General features: G+C 36.3%; 1 protein-coding gene across 2 annotated transcripts in view; it reads left to right on the top strand.

Annotated features, from left to right (window-relative positions):
• The first annotated feature begins 6,640 nt into the window (after positions 1–6,640).
• The window catches only part of TRIQK (triple QxxK/R motif containing), a 75,916-nt gene continuing 67,289 nt past the window's right edge, over positions 6,641–15,267 (top strand). For both annotated transcript variants that reach the window (XM_023222894.2, XM_023222893.3), the window contains exons 1-2: positions 6,641–6,778; positions 13,625–13,783. The gene's annotated coding sequence lies outside the window, so the exon portion shown is untranslated. The remainder of the gene's footprint in view (positions 6,779–13,624; positions 13,784–15,267) is intronic.

Here is a 15,267-nt window from a genome sequence, read left to right as displayed (position 1 = left end):
AACCCCATTGAAAAATGGGCAAAAGACATGAACAGAGACATCTCAAAAGAAGACAACTGTGTGGCCAATAAACATATGAAAAAAGTTCAACATGACTGATCATTAGATAAATGCAAATAAAAAACATAATGAGATCTAATCTCTCAGTCAGAATGGCGATTATTAAAAAGTCAAGAAACAACAGATGCTGGTGAGGCTGTGGAGAAATAGGAACACTTGTACACTGTTGGTGGAAATGTAAATTAGTTCAACCATTGTGGAAGACAGGTGGCAATTCCTTAAAGACCTAGAAGCAGAACAATGACTCTACTCAGCAATCCCATTTCTTGGTATACACCCAAAGGGATATAAATCATTCTATTATAAAGATACATGCATGCACATGTTCATTGCAGCACTATGCACCATAGCAAAGACATGGAATCAACCCAAATGCCCATCAATGATAGACTGGATAAAGAAAATGTGGTACATATACACCATGGAATACTATGCAGGCATAAAAAGGAATGAGATCATATCCTTTGCAGGAACATGAATGGAGCTGGAAGCCATTACCCTAAGCAAATTAATGCAAGAACAGAAAACCAAACAGCGAATATTCTCACTTATAAGTGGGAGCTGAACAATGAGAATACATGGACATGGGGAGGGGAACAACATAAACAGGGACCAGCTGGGGGAGGATTTGGAGAGGGAGAGCATCAGGAGAAATAACTAATGCATGCTGGGCTTAATATCTAAGGGATGAGTTGATAGGTGCAGCAAACCACCGTGGCACATGTTTGCCTATGTAACAAACCCACACATCCTGCACATGTATCCTGGAATCTAAAATTAAAAAATTAATTTTTTTTAAAAAAGAAAATATAAAGAAATGCACAAGCATAGTTGGAGATTTAACACTTTTCTTTCAGTAACTGATAGAATATACTTAAAAACATTGGTATGGATCACCATGGCATGTGTATACCTAAGTAACAAATCTGCACATTCTGCACATGTATCCCAGAACTTAAAGTAAAATAAATAAATAAAATGTTTTTAAAAGCAAGGAAAAAAAAAAAAAAAAAAAAACACTGTCTTAAGGATATAGACTATAATAGACATTTAGAGAATACTGCATTCCACAATTTCAGAATACACATATTTTTTTCCAAATACACTGAGAACAGTCATAAAGATAAACCATATGTTGGGCTATAATGTACGTGTCAATAATTTTCAAAAGTTTGAAATCTTACAATGTATATTTTCTAACTACAATGGATTTAAAAGTCAATAACCATAAGATGTTAGACAGCTGTCAAATACTTGGAAACACAAAAACACAATTCTAAATATGCAACCAAAAAAGCCCATACAGCCAAGACAATTCTAAGCAAAAAGAACAAAGAGGGGGCATCGTGTTACCTGACTTCAATCTATACTACAGTAACCAAAACGGCATGGTACTGGTACCAAAACCGATATATAGACCAGTGGAACAGAACAGAGGCCTCACAAATAGCACCGCTTTTTAGCACATATACAACCATCTGATCTTTGACAAACCTGACAAAAACAAGCAATGGGGAAATGATTCCCTATTTAATAAATGGTGTTGGGAAAACCGGCTAGCTACATGCAGAAAACTGAAACTGGACTCCTTCCTTACACCTGATACAAATATTAACTCAAGATGAATGAAAAACTTAAACATAAGACCTAAAACCATAAAATCCCTAGAAGAAAACCTAGGTAATATCATTTAGGACATAAACATGGGAAAAGACTTATAACTAAAATTCCAAAAGCAGTTGCAACAAAAGCCAAAATTGACAAATGGGATCTAATTAAACTAAAGAGCTTCTGTATAGCTAAAGAAATTATCATCACAGTAAACAGGCAACCTACAGAATGGGAGAAAACTTTTGCAATCTACCCATCTGACAAAGGGCTAATATCCAGAATCTACAAGGAACTTAAACAAATTTACAAGAAAAAAACAAACAACCCCATCAAAAAGTGGGTGAAGGATATGAGCAGACACTTTTCAAAAGAAGACACTTTTCAAAAGGAACACTTTTACACGGTTGGTGGGAGTATAAATTAGTTCAGCCATTGTGGAAGACAGTGTGGTGATTCCTCAAAGTTCTAGAACCAGAAATACCATTTGACCCGCAATCCCATTACTGGGTATATGCCCAAAGGATTATAAATCAAGCTACTATAAAGACACATGCCCAATATGTTTACTGTAGCACTATTCACAATAGCAAAGACTTGGAACCAACCCAAGTGCCCATCAATAATAGACTGGATAAAGAAAATGTGGCACATATACACCATGGAATACTATGCAGCCATAATAAAGGATGAGTTCATGTTCCTTGCAGGGACATGGATGAAGCTGGAAATAATCATTCTCAGCAAACTAACACAGGAACAGAAAACCAAACATCACATGTTCTCCCTCATAAGTGGGAGTTGAACAATGAGAACACATGGACACAGGTAGGGGAATATCACACACCAGGGCCTGTCGGTGGGGTGGGAGGCTAGGGGAGGGGTAGCATTAAGAGAAATACCTGATGTAAATGACGGGCTGATGGGTGCAGCAAACCATCATGGCATGTGTATACCTATGTAACAAATCTGCACTTTCTGCACATGTATCACAGAACTTAAAGTGTAATTTAAAAAAAATGAGAGAAATGGCTGGCAGTTACACATTTGAAATTATATCAATATGTTTGCATTTGTGACTCCATCTTTCTTTCACTTATGAAATAATTATCTATATCAGTTCTTATATCTGAAGAGTATTTTGAGATAATATTTTTCTAGATTTCAGAGACAGTTTTGAATTCAAATCTTCAAAAGGCAAACAAGCACTGAACTATGCATTTTCTAATGTAGGTCCATGCTTTCTGAGGTAGGAGGCTGCACTAAACTCTGCAGGCAGTACTTGGAAAGCAGACCAATCTGAGGACTAGCTAAAACAGTTTTGGGGGGGAGCACCTCCCCACAAGACATGCACACCCGTGTGTCATGTGAGTTTACCATTGCCATGGCAGCACCCAGAAGTTACTGCCCCTTTCCATGGCAATGACCCTACAACCTGGAAGTTATCATCCTCATCCTAGAAATTTCTGCATAAACTACCACTTAATTTGCATATAATTAAAAGTGGGTGTACATATGAGTGCAGAAGGGCCTCTGAGCTGCTATTTTGAGCACACTGCCAAGCAGTACCTCTACTGCTGATGTATACTCTTAGTTTAATAAGAATTGCTATCACCATCAGCTAGCCTTTGAATTCTTTCCTGTCAAAGCCAAGAACCCACCTAGCCTAAGCCTCAATTTTGAACTTGCTTGTCCTGCATCCTTTCCATGGAGTTCATTCTACATAAGTGCTGTGTAACTCTAAATTCAAATAATATACAAGTCAGTGAAAATGTTTTTATGTTTTATTACTTTTTCTGAGTTTTCAAAAGGAATTTTTTCTGTAAGAAAAGCAAACCCATTTTCCGGTTTTTATTAAGTGGTTTAAAATACAGTACTATAAGTTCAAACCAAAACTTTCAAGCATAGACTTTGGGGATCACAGTGCTTTCTTAAATGAACTTACACAAGAAATCATTGCTTTAAGTGTTTTAAGCAAAATTCGCGTTAACTGCCTCCCTGATATTGTCCTAGGATGATTGAAAGGAAATAGCAATATGTGTATTTGATCTATTAAGCGATCCAAGCTACTTGGAGAGTCATGTTGGGTAATTATTTTGTCTTACAATTTAGGGCAAAGGACTGCTGAATAAGATTAAGTAATATGCGTCATTTACTTTTGACAGATTCATAATTTTGTTAAGATATTTGAGCTTCATGTTTCTAAAACAAATTTTTGCAAATGATTCAAATAGATTTTTTTTTTAATTTCAAGCAATATGCATATTCATCTAGGACAAAGGTTTTAGCACATACAATTATTAGATTCTAGTTTATATTTCAACTTGCTAGAAATGTAAGTCAATAATATATGTCTTTATAAGGTAAAGAAATAAGCATATAACGTACATCTGGAGGTTTTAATTTTACATTAAGCTATTTACTTCTTGTTCAGTGTTCCTAAGATATAATTATTTATTGTATAAATTATGTTTGTTCTTCATAAATTCTTGTAATATACATTTGGGCCTAGGGAAGGATTTCAAATTATACATGTTCCAAGGTTTATAGTATGACATGAGGTAAAAAATAAGTAATTGAAGTTTGAATAGCATGAGACTCTTCTACTCCAAAATTTACAATATATCTCTTCTATCTACATATCATTTGTAAAAGAAATAGTTGGCACTACACCCTTGAAATTATGTTCTACTTGGGAGTATTAATTAGAAATATTTAGGAGTTTAATTATTTTGAAAAACACCTGAAAGACAACTTTACAATAGTTAAATTCACACAGAGTAAGTTGGCTGGTGCCCACTTTGTAGATTAGCAAACTGTTTGTAGAACAATTAGCTAGGACTAGCTCATCTCATAAAAATTGGTTCACAAAAGAAATGCAGTGGTAGAGACTCATTATTTGCTGTTCCATTCTTATTTTGAAACAATAGATACAGTTTTAAAATGTATTCCTATGCATATAGAACATATTTTCTACTGGATGTTTAACTAGACACCAAGGTGTAAAGTTCCAGAAATTTGAGTGCATGCTTCAAACACCTGGAGCTATACATATGGGTAGTATACAGCTGTGTTTATTTCAATGATTACACATTTACATGCATATAATACATTTATTTAAAGTATAATATATATGTGAGAATATTCAAACAAATGCACTTCCTGTACATCTTTAAATATGTAATGAAAATGGACTCAAGTACATTCACCACTTTTATTTACATCTTACAGCCTTTATTTATATACTTATTAACATATAATCATAACTCTTTTTAGTCTAAAACCAATTTTTTTTTTTTTTTTTTGAGACGGAGTCCCACTCAGTAGCCCAGGCTGGAGTGCAATGATGCAATCTCTGCTCACTGTAACCTCTGCCTCCCAGGCTAAAGCCATTCTCCTGCCTCAGCTTCCTGAGTAGCTGGGATTACAGGTGCCCGTCATCATGCCTTGCTAATTTTTGTATTTTTAGTAGAGATGGGTTTTCACCATGTTGTCCAGGCCGGTCTGAAACTCCTGACCTCAGGCAATCCGTCCACCTCAGCCTCCCAAAGTGCTGGGATTACAGGCATGAGACAACGTGCCTGACCAAAATAAATAGTTTTAAAAGATTAAAGAAAATGGGGACTCTGAGTCATACAAATCAGGAAAGTTTTATAGAGAGTTATTCACATTTAGCAAGCTTTCAGAAGAATTTGGAAATTCAGCAGGTCAAGAGTGTAAAATTATTTGTAATTGGAATGGGTTTCTTTTATTCCAATAATTGCATCACAGTATGATGAACATTTTAATTGAATCTCAAGGCACTTGTCCAGAGGTACTCTTTTTTTTTTCTTTTCTCTTACTACAACCGTATCAGACAAGATAAACCCTTCTGGGTTTTGGTTTAATATGGAAGGAAAAAGAGTTTCACTATTTTAAAGCCACACACATAAGTAATCTGGTTAAGTGTATTAATATAATCTCATTTAACTCTACCTTTATTTCTGGGAGAGGAACTGGAGACCAGAAAATGATTTAGGAGGACAGAAAATAAAATTACATTTTGGATTCAATTCCTGGCCATAATATCCTGTGAGATTTCAGAAAGCCTTCTGGTTAGTCTATTTATACTTGTCTCAGTTTTTTTTTTGTATGCTACTTTCTTTCTCAAGGGCTTTTGTAAAAAGATATGATGGGGCTGGCCTAGAGGAAGGTGACTTTTATGTGAGCAAGATAAAAATTAAATTGGAGGTTGCATAACTTTTTGAAGGAATTTTTGATTTAGTTTACCACAATATTAAAAATGATGACTGCAGGCATTTAGATTTGTTGAATGATTGAATAAATCTAGCCTTTCCTAGCCCGTGATTCATTGTTCATAGGCTGTGGATAATACTCTTAGTGGGTTTTGTAAGGATTACATGAGTATAATGTATAAAGCATTCCATTTTCGAATACTTTTCAAATAACTAACATCTTAATATTTCATTCCCATTTTGTAGATGTGAAGATCGAGTACCTGAACAGAGGTTCCTAAATCTTAATTGTAGGTCACGTTTTTGCAGGCTTTCCTAAATTTATTAATCTCTGGTTAATGTTAATATAAAACGATTTTTTTCTTTTTTGCGGTTTGAATGTGCAATGAATTCATTGTTTACACAGACAGTGCACCCTTCCATTTAGGGATGCTTCTTAGGGATGATCCTGTGAATTGGGGAGTGTGTGTGTGTGTGTGTGTGTGAGATGGGAGGGTTCAGTAATCAAAATAACATAGTTTTCCGTTTTATATTTACAAAACAAGTCACAGTCTTTATTTTTAATTTCTACAGTCACCTAGTGAGATAGGTATTAGCACTCCAGCGTGGCATCAAAATGAGGGAAAGGCCTCAGGGCCAGCGCCTTTGCGTCCTGGACCGGCGTAGAGGCGGGAGAAAGACCGACCAATCCGAGAGCAGGTTGAGGCCTGGTCCCGCCCCTGCGGGCATAGCCCCGCCTCTTTTCCGCCTCACCCTTTGGGTGTAGGGGTGTGCGGCTGGCTTGTCCCGCCCCTGCCCCTGAGTGACAGGACCGTGGACAGCAACATTTCCCACCGGACACGAAGTTTGTCGGCCCTTGCCTTGGCAGAGCTGAGGTGTGTGTCCGGCGAGTGCGAGGGGATTGGGGAGACCCTGCCCAGGAAGCTCGGGGTCCGGGAATGAAAACGGGCGCACCTCCTTAGCGAGCCCTAAAGCGTTTAGGAGACGATCGTTCCGTCCCTGGGAGCGGCACTTGGGCGGGCTGGGCGGAGGGAGGCTCTGCAAGAGAAACGCGGAGTCCAGGAAATCCAGTAGGTACGATGATCACTGAAGGACCCGTTCCCGATGAGCAGGGCGCTGGCTACGGGGTGGGGGATGGAGGGTGCTAGGTTCGGTGGGCGTGGCCGTTGCGGTTGCTAAGGAACGCGCGGTTCCAGCACTGCCAGCGTGTCTGGCGCCAGCAGCTGGGCCCTGGACACCTTAGGCCCGCCCATCTTCCAAGGTCTTCCACGCGGCTCGGGATTGGCTCCTTTGTGATGTCCGATAACTCGCGGCCGCTTATTTCTCTGTGCAGCTCTCTGGGTTCTGCAGTTCCCTTATCGGGCCCCCTTTCCCGTGGTACTCCTCTCCACTCTTTCTCCTGCTTCCTCTTATTAATGAACGAGTATTTGCATACCAAAACATTTGCAGAGAAGAGATTCAGACAGGACTAGGTGGCTTTATTGGTAGTGGTGAGGTTGGGGGGCGGGGGTATTTTTCTTGGAGCTTGTTGAATTCCTGAATCCATCAGATGTTGGTGTCCACGTGGATGTCTAGGAAAAGGGGATTGGAGATCAGGTTTCTTCTACTTGGAGTTCTCTGCTGCTTGTTTGAGCTTAATAAGCCTCCCGAAGAAGTTGAAGCAATTTATTGCTGGAGGAGCCCCAATGTATAATCTCCCTTTGATTCTCTACTGTGGAGAGGTGTGCTAAACCTGTAGAGAGCTGTTTTTGCTTCACCCGGCTCATACTTAGTGATCAACAAGTATGTTATGAGATGGTAACCTTAGATAACCATTTCAAATCTCCCTTTGTTTGCTTATATACTCTGTCTCCCAATGATTCAGAGACAGAGTACATTCCAGAAAGAAAACACAAAAGAGGTAAAAATCTTTTACTTCCCTTTGCCAGGTTTACCGTGTAAACCCCCAGGAAGGAAGCTTGTACTGCTTGTTAACATTGGAAAGAGCATGGGCCTACAAGTCCGGAAACTGGCAGGGTTAAGAAATATTTGTCCTTGGGCAATAACTCTCATAATTGTTTTGTTATCTGTAAATTGGAGACTCTAGGATATGCCCTAAAAAATAACGAATAATTGATTGTGAAAGTATCATTTATGATCTACACAAATGTAAAGCATTATTGATTATACTCTTAATGTTTTGGTCTATATGATCTGAATTTATAAACACGTACAAGTATTGCCATTCAGCTTTAAGTATTTTCAAATTTCCCTTGTGATTTTTTTTTTTTTTTTTTTTTTAATCTTTGGGTTATTTAGAAATGGGGAAGAAATTCGCTCGTCTGTTCATTATTGATTCTGTGTTGGCTCTGGTTAGGTAGCACCTGTAATGATGTCTTGAACAACACTTTTTCGGCTTTAATATCACTAGGTATATACATATACCTGACAAGATTGGGAAACATTACCTTTTAATGCAAGGATGACTAACCTTTTTGGTGTCATTTACCACTTTGAGAAACCAAGGAAAGCTATTGACTTGCTCCTCAGAAAAATGCAAAAAATTAGGCTTAAAAAATTTTTTTAAGCCTAAATGGACCCTGTTTTTGTTCAACTTCTTTAGGATAAGGAAATTATTCTCTCCTACTTGCCTCATCCTACAGAGAGACTAAGTAACTTTTACCCAAAGCTACATAGCTGGGAGCAGAGTGGGGCTTTTGCCTTTCTTCCACAGTGCCTCTTACCATAGCATACCTTAGTTCAGGGCCTTCAGTCATCTGCAGTTCCCTTTTGGGACCCCCATTCCCATGGTAGTTTTTTTTTTTTTTTTTGAGTGCTAACAAACAGGAACTACCAATGTTCGGTTAATTGTTGCTATCTTACAAAGCCATGTAATCTATGTTTTATCCAAAATGCCCTTTGATCATAACCTCTTAAAGCATATTCTGGTATTTAAACAAGTAAAAAGAATATCATCAAATATTTTGAGAAAAATGTGAAATTGTATTTTTTTTTTTTTTTTGAGGTGGAGTTTCACTCTTGTTGCCCAGGCTGGAGTGCAGTGGTGTGATCTCAGCTCACCACAATCTCTGCCTCCCTGGTTCAAGCGATTCTCCTGCCTCAGCCTCCCGAGTAGCTGGAATTACAGGAATGCACCACCACACCTGGCTAATTTTGTATTTTTAGTAGAGACGGGGTTGTTCCATGTTGGTCAGGCTGGTCTCGAACTCTCAGCTTCAGTGATCCACCCACCTCAGCCTCCCAAAATGTTGGGATTACAGGCGTGAGCCACCGCGCCTGGCCAAAATTGTACTTTTGACTTACCCCAGCATCTCTTTGGTCTAATATGGGTTAATGTTAACCTCAGGAATCTATTATTATTTGCATTTTGTAATCCACATCTTCTCTTTTCCATCTCTATTCCATAAATGAAACAAAATTCATGTACATATTTTACAGTTTTATTTCCAAAGATGAAATAAAATATTTCAATATTATAATAAGAAATAATAGATACCATTATATGCCAAAATTCTAGATGTTTATAGAGATAAATATGTACAATATTTAATAAGTGAGTTACATATCCATCAGATAACCAAAGATGTGTCCAGCAGGTATAGGTGAATTGTACAGAGAAAGTATGTAATTGATTGAAATGGGGTCATGAAGGGTGTCTATGAATTCAAGTTAGATAAGGCTAGGGCTGAGCAACATTGAAATAAGTATAACAAGATTTGTAAAGCTATTAAGCTGTCAATGGGTTCTTGTGGTTGGAAAATCAAAAGAAGTTTAGTGATTGGGGCCTAATCTAGAGAAAAGTGGCTAGAGTTGAGGCAGTATGAACCTGCTGGCAAAGGCTGAGAAGCCTCTTATATGACACGCAAAACTATTTGCATCTCGTAGGCAATGAGGATCCATTTCAGGTTTTCAAATGGAGAGCAACATGATCAAATTGGTATTTTAAAATGGTTCTGAAGTTTTTTCAAATACTGTACCATACTTTCTAAAATTCTTTAATTCTATAATTATACTTTCATGGAATAAAAGTGATATAGAGGTATACACAGGTTTTCCTTTTAGGGGAATATATAAACAATCCCCTAGTTACTCTAGGAACTTACACGGTAGGTAAACTTACGTGAGCAGGTTGTTAAATAAACGTAAATCATTAACATTTTTAGAATATTAAGAAGTTACTTATAAAGTAAACCCGTAATCTGTTCTTGCTTCTGAGTAGATAGAACTGCTTTAAGACAAAACATAATGTATATGGTTGCATACTGGACCACTTTTATATATGGCTTATAAAAACTTTATGAAAGCTTGAGACGATAGTTTAGTTATAGATCACTTGAATATATTTAGATTTTCTTTGCTTAGATATTTAAAAACAATGTTTAAAATTAATGCTTTGCATTTCTTCTAATAAAATTAATACATTTGTTTGGAATGCCTTTGTAGAATTTGAGTGAATACATACCCCATTTGAACCTTGATTTAGATATATAATGAAAATAGTTATTCAGAGGATGTTGTCTCATATTTATGTAGACCTTTATATTTGACACATTTTCATAAAAATACTTCATTTCATTCTTACTTCACTTATATATGTGTATATGTATATATGTGTATATGTGTATGTACACATAAACATACATATACGTATATTTATATACCTACATACACATGTATATTTATATACCTATTTACATATATGTATACATGCTTATGTATACTTGTATGTATAAGTAAAAAGGCTCTTACTCCATTTTACAGAGGTAGAGTCTGTAGTTCTGGTGAATGGTCTGAACATAGAGGAAAGAGAAGTAAGCTCTATGATCAAATAGATTTGAGTTTAAATCTCTGCTCCTTTCCCTGTCAACTTTGCATGCTTGGGCAAGTCAGTTAATCATTAGGAAACTCAGTTTCCTCAGTTGGGAAACTGTACCTATCACACAGAAATGTTATGAAAATTTATGATATGTGATGTGCTTACCACAGTGTTTGCCACATTAGTTGCTAGTCAACTAGCCACATTAGTTGCTAGTCAACAAATGGGTAGCTGCTGATATTATTACTAATATTAACAATCATCATTAATAAGGCTCGTAACACCCATCACTTGCATTTTCAAAATCCAGAAGTTCTGCAGAATTAAACTTTGTCAAGTTTTCTACAAACTTAATTGAGACAAAAACCAGACTTGAAATGATGTAGGACTATTTACGTATTTAGTAGGCATAAGATTTTTCTATGAAGTATTAATGTGCTTCCCCCACATCCTTTCAGGAGTGTTACGTAATTATAGTAGATGGAATTTATTACATTGTTTATAATCTAAAATCATTCGAGACATATCTGGCCCAAACATTTTAGATAAGGACTGTAGACTTGTATTTTTATGACACTTGTATTGTAATAACAGCTTTATTGAGCTATATTTCACAATCATAAGGTTTACCATTTTAAAGTGTGCAATTCAGGAGTTTTTAGAATACTCCTAATATTGTGCAACTATCTAATTTCAGAATATTTTCATTATCTCAAATAGAAATTCTGTACCTGTTATGTCAGTTCCCATCCCTTCTGCCTCCGCCCCCTTAAGCAACCACTGATCTATTTTCTTTCTCTATTGACCTTCCCATTCTGGACATTTCACATAAAGGGAACAATAGAAGTTATGTATTAAGTGGACTTTTGTGACTGACTTCTTTCACTTAAGACACATGTTTACAAGGTTCATCCATGTTGCAGCATTATCAGTATTTCATTCTTTTTAATATTCCATCATATCAATATATACCACATTTATATACCTGTTCATCATGAGTTGTTTTTACCTTTTGGCTATTAGAATAATGCTGCTATGCACCGGACGCAGGGGCTCACGCCTGTAATCCCAGCACTTTGGGAGGCCGGGGCAGGCGGATCACGAGGTCAGGAGATCGAGACCATCTTGGCTAACACGATGAAACCCCTTCTCTACTGAAAATACAAAAAATTAGATGGGCGTGGTGGCGGGCTCCTGTAGTCCCAGCTACTTGGGAGGTTGAGGCAGGAGAATGGCGTGAACCCAGGAGGAGGAGGAAATTGCAGCAAGCCGAGATCTTGCCACTGCACTCCAGTGTGGGCGACAGAGGGAGACTCCCTCTCAAAAAAAAAAAAAAAAAAAAAAAAAAAAGAATAATGCTGCTATGAACATTTGTATATAAGTTTTTGTGCAGAGATGTTTTCATTTTTCTTGGATATATATATCTAAGTAAAATTGCTGGTAACTCAGTAACTCTGTATTTGGATTTTTGAGGAGCTGCCAAATTTTTCCAAGTGTGGCAGTATCATTTTACATTTCTACCAGCAATGTATGAAGGTTCCAGTTTCTCCACATCCTCATCTCCTCTTGCATTTTTTTAAAAAATAGCCTTCCTCCTAGGAGTAAAGTGGTATCTCATTATGGTTTTTATTTGGATTTTCCTAACAACTACTGATGTTGAGCATCTTTTCATGTGCTTTTTGGCAATTCGTATGTCTTCTCTGGAAAATTGTTAAAATATTTTGCCCATTTAAAACTTGTATTATTTGATCTTATGTTGAGCTGTGAGAGTTCTTTATGTATTCTGGGCATAAGACCTTTATCATATATATGGTGTGCAAGTATTTTCTTCTATTCTGTGGACTGTCTTTGCACTTTTTTGGTCATGTTCTTTAAAGCACAAAATTTTTATTTTAATGCAGTCCAATTTGTTTTTTATTTTGTGGCTTGTGCGTTTGGTGCTGTATCTAAGAGACTATTTTCTAACTCAAAGTAATAAAGTTTTATTCCTATGTTTTCCTTTAAATGTTTTATAGTTTAAGTCTTTGCATTTAGTTCTGTGATTCATCTTGAATAAAGTTTTGTGTTTGCTGTGAGGTAAGGGTCTAACTTTATTATTTTGTAGCACCTTTGTTAAAAAAGATTATTCTTTCATATTATTACTCTTGACTTGTGTTGCTAACACTATTTAAAAGCAACCCCAAAATTGCTATTATTAAGTATCTCATTAGAATTAGTAAAGTAAAGCTTGTGTTCCCGAATAGTTGGGGTTAAATTTTGATTTGGTATTATTATTAGACAGCAGTTTGGAAATATTTAAATTTTATATTCTTATCCACATGAGAGCAATTGCAGTGTAGAACTAGACATAAGTTCATTGCCTGGCATTTAATATGTATTCGGTAAATATTCACTGTACAAAAATGAATAAATCACGCATTATCTGCTTGTTATTCCATGTTGCTTTTAAAATGGGCATTTAGAAAGTAACATACACTTAAATATTTAAGACTGAATAAATATAATTGTTTTTTAAGTCAGCCTTGTGCAAATTAAAATAACAAAATAATTTTATATAAGTCTCTTTACATTTATTCTTGACTTTAGAAAACAGTAGAAGCATCTCCTGCTACTTTTGAGATAATTGTTTAAGACACACTGGGTCACATAAATTTAAATAGATTTTTCTGTTACAGTACTTCTCAGAGCCTTCGTAATAATATGAGAATGTGCCTTGTTAAAATGGGGCATAATATGCAACAATTTCCAATTATATTTCGCATAGAAACGTATTCAGATTGAATAAATAACAGCAAACCAAGAAACACCTTTTGGAAATGTTTTCCCTGTGATTTAAATTTGTGGACAATTAGGGAACTGGAGATCATCCATTTACTATTTCTATATACTTTGTTTTGAATTTCAGTAAGAAAAATCACGAAGAATATTATTTTTGGTATTTGGAATTGAATTTGCCAGGAATGCAAGCACAGCTACCTAACTAAAGACCTTGGCTTTGGAAACATCTTACCCCTTGGCAACTCTCCAGAGTTTAGACTTGGCAGCATCAAAGACACAACGCAAGGTGTGTTTATTTGATTTAACATTTTGCAAGATGTGTTTTGATTTGTGGTTTGTTTTCTTTCACTTTGTACTTATTGCTTTGGGTTGTTTTCTTCTGGCAATGAACCTGGGTTCCAAGCATAGTTTTTTCTTATAGAAGGCAGTATTACAATAAGGAAATGTTTTTACTTGTATTTATTTTGTGATATTTCAGCAAATCCAAATAAATGAAGTAACATTAAAGCCATACATTTATAACTGATTTATTTGTTAAACGTTTAGTATTATCAATTGTCTATTAAGATTTGTTGCTACATTAAATGCTTGGTCTGTCTTGATGTTTAGTGCATCATTATACTTTGGTATATTGCAATATTTTGGTAATTATTTATTGGTTTTAATCACTGTCCTGCATATTAAGTAATGAACAGATTAATACCATCATAAAATATCATTTACTCAGCAATATTTCTTAGTAAGTTGATACATCCATTTTTCTCATGTATTGTGGAGAGAGGAAATATGACATAAAATGGAAGAATATGGGTGTCTGTTTATCTCTGACCTCATCACTTACTGTTCTTTCCCACTCCTCACTCTACTCAAAGCCTTTAAATAGCTCTTCATTTTACTCAACATCAAATCTAAATAAAGCTTTTAAACTGGCCTAAATGTCTCTACAATACTTGAACCACTGTTACTCCTCTAATTTCATCTTTAACTCTTCTCATCATCATCCTCTTGGCCTGGGCATACTGCCTTCCTTTTTGCTCTCTACCATGCCAGGCATTTTCTCATCTCGGAATTTTCACAGTTGCTATTCTTTCTTCATCCATATATAGCGATTGCTTGACCAATTTCCTTCCTTTTCTTTTGGTCTTTATTAAAAGTTCGCCTTCTAAATGGAGTCTTACCTGATGACCATCCAACGCTTTGTATTTCTTCTTTGCTCTATGATTTTTGTCACTATCTGTTAAACTATGTATTTACACTTATTTTTCTTGCTTATTATCATTATCCCTCATAAGAATATAAGGCATATGAAGGCAGGAATTTTCGTTTGCTCTGTTTTCACTCTATCTCTAGAACCGGAGTGGCCCCTGGCCCTTGATGAGTGAATGCATGAATGATCAGTGAATCCAATAAATATGTTTTAACTACTTACTAAGAGCTAGGCATTAACAATTCCTACCTTCAGGAGTATAGTTTAACAAAGGAAATGGATAATTCCAGCAGCCATTTTACTATAGTATTGTTTTATAATAAGAGTATGAATAGAATGCTGTCATCACTTGGAAAAGCAGCATTTAAATCAGACTATGCAGTGCTTATGAAAGGCTTTTGGAGAAAAGTAACCCTTTGTATCAGTCAGAAGAGCTCAGGTTATACTGCAGAAAAAGCAAGCCCAGGCCGGGCGCCGTGGCTCAAGCCTGTAATCCCAGCACTTTGGGAGGCCGAGACGGGCGGATCACGAGGTCAGGAGATAGAGACCATCCTGGCTAACAC

Source organism: Piliocolobus tephrosceles, chromosome 7 (assembly GCF_002776525.5).
Source record: "Piliocolobus tephrosceles isolate RC106 chromosome 7, ASM277652v3, whole genome shotgun sequence".
Taxonomy (NCBI): Eukaryota; Metazoa; Chordata; class Mammalia; order Primates; family Cercopithecidae; genus Piliocolobus; species Piliocolobus tephrosceles.
This window is presented reverse-complemented; position numbering and strand designations above follow the sequence as displayed.